At 56.5% G+C, this 8,380-nt stretch overlaps 2 pseudogenes; both read left to right on the top strand.

Moving 5' to 3' along the window:
* Window positions 1-817: 817 nt before the first annotated feature.
* Window positions 818-5,372, top strand: LOC116593604 (annotated as a pseudogene).
* LOC116593605 lies at window positions 4,916-7,850 on the top strand (annotated as a pseudogene).
* The last annotated feature ends 530 nt before the right edge of the window (window positions 7,851-8,380 follow it).

Below are 8,380 nucleotides of genomic sequence, written 5' to 3' on the forward strand. Positions count from 1 at the left end.
GGAGTGTCAGGCCTGGGAGGGTGGAGGGATGACCGAGCTACAGGGCTGGTGGTGAAGAGGGGATGTGGTCCAGCTACTTGTGTCCCTTACCTGCCCTCAAGGGCGCTTTGTGACCAGACCACCGCTCTGTGATGTGGGCATGGGGCTTGTGTCTGCGCCTCCACACCCAGGGCTCAGTTGCCTGAGAGCAGCAGTGCGATCAGTCACTAACTCTCAGGGCTCAGTTGCCTGAGGGCAGCAGTGTGATCCTACACTGATGCTTTTCAGAGAAAAGCGATGGAGAATTCTCTCTTTCCTCAGAAATTCTTTATAGATGGTTGGCTGAGATACAGTCCCACTCCCTGGGGAGTTAATGCCATCCTTGCCTTCATATGTAGACTGGGGCACTTCTTCCTATTACTTTCCTATTTGCAGCCTGATCCGTCCTCACCACCACGCAAGAAATACGGGAAGAGCAGGAAGGTAGGGAACCCTTGGCCCAGACCCAGCAGAGTGTGATTCTATTTCTTTATTATTATTCTTTCCACTTTTCTGAGTCAATGGAGAGACTCCTAAAATAGGAAAGAATAGGACGTATATTCTCAGGAGAGAGTAGACCACCATCCATCAGGGACAAGCCAGACCAGGCAGGGGTTAGAAGGACATGAGGATTTCTCCCCGAAGGTCTTGGGCCGGAGTCCAGGGGTGGTGGAGGGGTCCAGGACAGCATCCCAAACACAGTGACCGGTGGCCAAGGACTGGAGGTTAAGAGTTTCCTCTCTAGCGGAGGTCAGGCCCAACCTCCCCGTGTTCTCTTATCTCAGTACCAAGGGGAGCCATGGAGAAGGAGCAAGAAAAGAAAGAAAAACCAGACTCTGGAAGGTGAGCATCCGCCACTGACCCTGGCGTGCCCCAGTTACACTGAACCCCCGTTCTTAGGGTCCAGCCCCAATGTCTCCAGGACACCAGGACCTGAGCCCCTACCTCAGGAAACAGAGCACTGGGTGGGAGGTTGGAGGCTTTCAGAAGGAAGAGGGGAACATGGAGGCTTCCCAGATTCTGGGCCAGAACGAAGCCCTGAGGGGCTGGAAATGGGTATCACTCAGCAGGGGCCATAGGGCTTGGACTGGGGGCAGGACCTCTCACTCCACTGTGGACAAGCTGTTCAACTCTGCTCAGATTCCTCTGTGAGGCCACGCCGTCCGTCCTCCCCCAGCAAGGTCATGAACGAGGAAGCACTTTGGAAAAGGCAAAGCGATCCCCATCAGGCACCCTGTAACCACCGTGCGGGCACGTGGCCTTGGACAGTGCAGTTTGGGGCTCCAGAGTATAATCCCCCAAAGGCCTCCCCTAAAGAGACATTGTACCTAGCCTCCTGTAAGGCCCCTGGGCCCTGCCTTCTGCTGTGACCCCGTCTCCTGTTTCCAGTTTTCAGAGATTCCTGCAAGATCTGGTAGAGGATGAGGACCTGTTCTCCCTTCTGCAAAGGTAAAGAATCTTCCCCCTTTTCCCCTGGATGGACCTCCCCAGGTCTATGGGGTGACCCCTGGGCTGCAGGGAACAGTCACTGGGGCTGTTCGGGGGGGCTGGGAGGAACCATGGAGACAGACTATGACCAAAGCCCCTGGCTGAGGGACAGCAGGAGCATTGTGACATGGGTGTGGGGTGTGGAGGGCCATGGGGACCGCTCCTGGCCACAGCTGCTGCAGTGGCAGCTCATGCCTCCTGTTGCCTGCAGCCACCTGGCAAATTGACAAAGCTCTGTCTATAGCACTGTGAGCGGGTAGGAGTGTCAGGCCTGGGAGGGTGGAGGGATGACCGAGCTACAGGGCTGGTGGTGGAGAGGGGATGTGGTCCAGCTACTTGTGTCCCTTACCTGCCCTCAAGGGCGCTTTGTGACCAGACCACCGCTCTGTGATGTGGGCATGGGGCTTGTGTCTGCACCTCCACACCCAGGGCTCAGTTGCCTGAGAGCAGCAGTGCGATCAGTCACTAACTCTCAGGGCTCAGTTGCCTGAGGGCAGCAGTGTGATCCTACACTGATGCTTTTCAGAGAAAAGCGATGGAGAATTCTCTCTTTCCTCAGAAATTCTTTATAGATGGTTGGCTGAGATACAGTCCCACTCCCTGGGGAGTTAATGCCATCCTTGCCTTCATATGTAGACTGGGGCACTTCTTCCTATTACTTTCCTATTTGCAGCCTGATCCGTACTCACCACCACGCAAGAAATACAGGAAGAGCAGGAAGGTAGGGAACCCTTGGCCCAGACCCAGCAGAGTGTGATTCTATATTTCTTTATTATTATTCTTTCCACTTTTCTGAGTCAATGGAGAGACTCCTAAAATAGGAAAGAATAGGACGTATATTCTCAGGAGAGAGTAGACCACCATCCATCAGGGACAAGCCAGACCAGGCAGGGGTTAGAGGGACATGAGGATTTCTCCCCGAAGGTCTTGGGCCGGAGTCCAGGGGTGGTGGAGGGGTCCAGGACAGCATCCCAAACACAGTGACCGGTGGCCAAGGACCGGAGGTTAAGTGCTGCCTCTCTAGTGGAGGTCAGGCTCCTGAGCACTGGGTCACCTGCTGTTGGGGCGGGGGGCCCTGCCTCCCCGTGTTCTCTTATCTCAGTACCAAGGGGAGCCACTGAGGAGCAAGAGAAGCAAGAAAAACCAGACTCTGAAAGGTGAGCATCCGCCACTCACCCTGGCATGCCCCAGTTACACTGTACCCCCTGCTCTGAGGGCCCAGCCCCAATGTCTCCAGGACACCAGGACCTGAGCCCCTCCCTCAGGAAACAGAGCATGGGGTGTGGGGCTGGGGGCTCTCACGAGGGAGAGTGGAACCAGGAGGCTTCCCAGATTCTGGGCCAGAACAAAGCCCCGAGTGTCTGGAAATGGGTGTCGCTGAGCAGTGGTCCCAGGGCCTGGATTGGGGGCGGGATCTCCTGCTCCCACAGTGGATAAGCTGTTCAACTCTGCTCAGATTCCTCTGTGAGGCCTCGTTATCCTTCCTTGCCCAGCAAGGTCATGAAAGAGGAAGCACTTTGGAAAAGACAAAGTGTTCCCCATCATGAATCCTGCAATCACGGTGTGGGCATGTGGCCTTGGACAATGCTGTTTGGGGCTCCTGAGTCCAATCCCCTAAAGGTCTCCCCTAAAGGGACATTGTACCCAGCCTCCTGTAAGACCCCTGGGCCCTGCCTTCTGCTGTGACCCCATCTCCTGTTTCCAGTTTTCAGAGATTCCTGCAAGATCTGGTAGAGGATGAGGACCTGTTCTCCCTTCTGCAAAGGTAAAGAATCTTCCCCCTTCTCCCCTGGGTGGGCCTCCCCGGGTCTATGGTGTGACCCCCAGGTTGCAGGGAATGGCTTCTGGGGCTGTTCGGGGGTGCTGGGAGGAGCCATGGGGACAGAATGACCTAAGCCTTTGGCTGAGGGACAGCAGGAGCATTGTGACATGGGTGTGGGGCATGGAGGACTATGGGGACCGCTCCCAGCCCTGGCTGCTGCAGTAGCAGCTCACGCTTCCTGTCTCCTGCAGCCACCTGGCGAGGCTCTCTGACCAGGGGGCTTTTCAACAGTTCTTACAGCAAGCAGCTCCTGGACAGGTGCACTGAGGACTGCCAGTTGGAGCCCATCAGCCATGCAGGGAGCCTGTGGAAGATGCTGCTCCCACTGTGGCCCCTTCACCTGCGCGTGTTCCACCGACACGGCCCCCTCGGCCTCCTGCCTCCACCCTGCCAGCAGGACCAATGACGACCTCAGTTTGTTGGCTCACACTCCTCCCTGTGTACTTCCTGGCTAGCAGAGCCTTTCCTGTGCCCGGATGGCTTTTCACACCAGCCACTTACTCTTCTCCCATCCCTGCCATGTCTCCGTCCTTCAGAGGCCTCCCCTTGGCCTCTGACAGCCTCCTTGGCCCCAGAGTGGCTGGACTCTCCTTTGACTCTCCCTCAGTGGGACTCAAGGGCACCCCCGCCTTGTCCTATCCCACAGAGCTTGGCTCTGCACACGCCTTGGTCAGCTGACAGGACAGCTTCTCCTTCCCCAGCCATCTTGGGCCTGTGCCGCTCACGCAGCCCCATTTCAGCCCTGTCCTGGTGACAGGCAGCTGCCAAAGCCTGGAACCTGTCCACCTCAACATGCTTGGAGTCCCATCAAGCACTTCTGTCCCATGGCCCACCAGAGACCTTGTTCTGGGGAGACCCCCACACACAAACAGGGAGAGACTAGGTCCCTCCCTCATCAAGCCAGACATCCAGAAGCTTCTGGAGATACTCATCACCAAGAGAAAAGAACTGAAGTTTTGGAAGGAGAAGGAAAAGAAGGAAAGGTCAAACTATCAGCTGTCCTCTTTCGGGAGAATGTTCAAGTCCCCAGGTGATGGGCAGAATGGGCAGGATGGGCAGGCTGCCTGTCCTTCTGGAGCATGAGGGGCAAAGCAAAACAGCTGCTTGGTCCTGAGACGCCCCCACATCCCAAGATTCCAGGGGACAATTTGGAGCAGAAATGCAGCCAGCTCTTCTGGGGTCTCCCCTTTCTGCACAGCGAGTCCCTGGTGGCCACTGTCAAGGTGACTGATCTCCCACTGGAGTTCCCATCCATCATTTTCAGTGAGCTCTCTTATGCCTTGTCATTCCAGATTCAGGCCAATGTGGCTCACCACCTCTCAATGACCCAGGACTTAAATGACACTTCGGCCCTGCCCTAAACCTTGCCTCTGAGTTTGTTCCCACCCTAGTCCTGCCTCTGGCTAGGCCCCAGCCCCTCCCTCTGGCTCAGCCCCAGCCAGTCCCTCTGGGCCAAGCCCAGCCCTCCCCCATCAGCCCCTGCCACTCCCCCTGGAGCAGGGCCAGCTCCAGCCTCTAGCTGGGCCCCAGACCCCATTCCGCCTTGCACCCTCTGTCCCAGTGGAATCGCCTTCTCTGCCACTGGAGATGGGGAACTATGAGGTGTCTTGCCCTGTAGCCCAGAAGACACAGTCTTACATGTCAACTGCCATTCAAAACCTGGAATGTCACTTTCTGAAGAAGCAACTAGAAAGCAGCAAGGTACCCGCTGTGGTGAAAAAAATCTCAGGAAGTCTTTAGCCCAGGTCCTCCAGACCTTCCCCAGGGTGGCCACGCCCCCAAAGTCCAAGGGTCAGTCTCTGTACTTCCTGGGGACTCGATGGACTCTGCACTCTGGGAGCAACTGGACTGGCACCTTTGGAAGAGGTTCATGAAGCAAGAAAGGGGCCCGCCCCACAGGATCCAGCTATCCCTGAAGAGACAGCCTCACCACAAGTTCCAGAAGGTGCCCCAGGCACACGGCTGGCACAGTCCCACGTCCGAGTCTGAGTCTACGGTTGGAAGGTGCCAGAACATACAGAGGACTGGGTCCAAGTAGCCAGAAAGGACCATACCAGGAAAAAGCGTGGGCAAGGATTCAAGGTCCAGTGGAGGGAGGATCCGGAAAGATCTACACAGGGGTGCAACGAGCTCTCCAGGGAAGGCTCCAGGAACAAATCCTGAGGAGTCAGACACAGACCTGAAGCCCTCCACAAGCAGCACAGATGAGAAGTGCCCAGAGAAGGATCTGAGAGCCCATTTCAGGAAATTGGGACAGTTCAGAGAGGGTCGGATTCCTTCGGATGTTCATCCTTCCCAGCTTGCTGCCCACCACGCCTCGGGCCTTCCCAGAAAGCCAAGCCCTCTTGGGAAACCTGGAAAGCCAGCACTTTCCAAGGGTTGGGAACCCTGCATGACCACCTCCCATGATTTTTCCATCCTCAGTCCATGCACTCAGCAGTTACTAGAAGCACATATCATAAGGCTTGGGGTGAAGCACTGGTGGGGCCTCCTCCTCAAGGTTCTCAAGCCTATAAACCTCTTCAAGTTGAAGAAGAGCTTCCTCCTCTCCTGGTCCTCCCCTCCCCGCTCAGCCACCTTCGTATCCAAGGCCGGCTTGGGGCCCAAGTTCGTGGGAAATCCTCCTCAGCCCTATCAAGGAGAGGTGATGAAAGAGTCTTATCCCACCTGGTGGGGGTCCCCCTCGGTGCTCCCTTGCCTATGTGTGAGGAAATCCATCAGGCTCTGGCAGGGACTTGACCTGGTGGTGGCCCTCTGGCTGGACAAAAGGCCAGGCCACCTTCTCGGACCTTCACATACAGCTTTTGGGGCAGGATCTGGCACAGTGAGACTGCCTTGAGGACTCTTATGAACAGCACCTTGGAGTCAAGTCCAAGTCCAGCAATGGCCACGAAGGAGCCACGGAGGGTGACCAGGGGTCGGGTCTCAAGGGACATGACAGTGCTAGAGCTCACCTTAGAGTCCCAGGATTTGAGTGCCAAAGAGCCTGGGGAGGCTGGGGAGGTCAAGGAGGCCCCTGCCTGGGGAGTCATCTTAGAACCCCGTGTGTTGGCCAACAAACAAGGCCTCCATGGCAAGCTGAGAAAATCAGGGTCTTCAGGGAAAAGCGACAGCTCCCTGCAACCTACAAAGTTGGTCACCTGAGACCCAGAAGAGCTATGCCTTGAGGCACGGCGCAAGGGATCAGAGCCCCGGAGGTTGATGGGGTCAGAGAATCGGCCTCGTGACACCACCCACATCGTGCTGCTTCAAGACTGTGAAACTGGGGTCCTCCTTCAAGACCGTGCCACTGAGAGTCTCCTTCAAGACTATTAGTCCAACGTGTTCCTCGCTGCTGACGTCTTGGCTTCTCAGGGATCTCTGTCTGGCTTCCAGAGCAGGTCCAGTGAAGACACATCTATTTCCCAGGTGCTGCATGGCCAAATATCCCATGGCCAGAGCCCCCACAGGCAGCCAGGACCCCTGGGACTGCGGCACCAATGTAAGAGCCTGAGCAGGTCATGTGTACCCCCGAGGAGAGAGAGAGCTCCAGGAGGTCCTCCTCAAGAGAGCCTGCCAAAGAGCTGTCAGAACTGAAGGTCCTCCAGATCAGTGAGGTGGGACGTCCCATCCAGAGCAAGAAGTCAGCAGAGGCCTCAGGAAGCAAGGTCTGTGAGATCTTGCTGAAAAAAGAGGAGGCTCCTCTGGAATACTACTTCAGGAGAAGATGAAATACTTGTTACAGTGGTTCTTTCCCAGTAGAGGCAAAGGACTGGAAGATTCCCTTCAAAAGGGCAAGCCTTCATCATCCCAGGGCCGGGGACAAGTCATGGGCAGGTCGGCCATGGACAGCACTTCTGCCAAGACTCAACTGGTCGTGACTGCTGTGGGGTGGATCCTAGAGGAGAAAATGGTGCCTCACCAGGGGCTCAGGGCCCCAGTGTTCAGCTGGTGCAAAAACGATCTCCAGGCTTTGGCAGACCCCAATGTCTGCTACCACAGGGTCCTCTCCTACCAAGAGAAGAGAGTGATGAGGGAGACAGCCAGTCCACAGGGCACCCCCAGGGGCCAGAGCTATTCGAGCAAGAATGAGTGGATTGGGTGGCCCTTCCCCACTAGTGTGCCGGGGTGCCCAGGCTGACTGTGCCAGTACTGGTCCCTGGTGTTGGGCCCTTAAGGCCTCACCCAGCAGTCCCACTACCCCAGGCACTGCCTCCTTCAAAGATATATCTCACCTGGCCAGCCACTGTGTGTTTCTCATGCCTTTCCTTGGAGGACAACTTTCCTCCAAGGAAAAATGCAAACAGTGCAGAGAAAAACTTTTTTTCTCACATTAGCACATCCTCTACGAGTTAATGGCTTCTCCATGCCACAGTTATTTTGCTTCCTCAAAATATATGGTGTTTTTTTTTTCCCCCTCATGAGTGGTGCTGGCCTCTGTGTGTGCCCTGCTGCAGTGGGAGGGAAGGATCAGGGTTCGCTCTCCCCGAGGGCCTGCTTTGGCTTCCAGAACAAATGGGGCCTTGGAGGATGGGTGACCTAGAGGTCTACCCCTGCCCCCTTCCTCGCTCTCCTTCGGTTTCCACAAAAAGGTGAACAAGACCCAGACCAGGACCTCGCTCTGTCCATCCTCTCCTGCTTTCCCTCCATCTGGAACTTGTGTGGCTATAGGGAGGGTCTGCCGAGGCAGAAATCCTGCTCGGTCTCCAGGAAGAAGGAGACCTAGGTGAGAGTGGGGCCCGCAGTTGGGAGGCACAAGGCTGGCCCTGAGGGAGAGGTGAGAAGTCCTGCCCCTCACCCCAGTCTCCTGCGGGGAGTAGAGGACGGCTACCCCAGGAGCCTCCTCTCCCCAGGGAATCCCATCTTAGCTCCATGCAGCCCCTCTTCTCACACTCGGAGCAGCAAGGGAAAAGTTCATACCCAGCACTGAGGGTGTGTTTGGGGTGCCACAGAGACCCCCAGGGACCAGCCTGCCCAGATCCAGGGCACTAAAGGGGCCTGCTCACCAGTACCACCTTCCCCTTCTGAGGGATGGAAGAGTGTGTGGCTGTGTGCAGGGGGACCCTGCGCTTA

This window comes from Mustela erminea, chromosome 6 (assembly GCF_009829155.1).
Source record: "Mustela erminea isolate mMusErm1 chromosome 6, mMusErm1.Pri, whole genome shotgun sequence".
Classification (NCBI taxonomy): domain Eukaryota; kingdom Metazoa; phylum Chordata; class Mammalia; order Carnivora; family Mustelidae; genus Mustela; species Mustela erminea.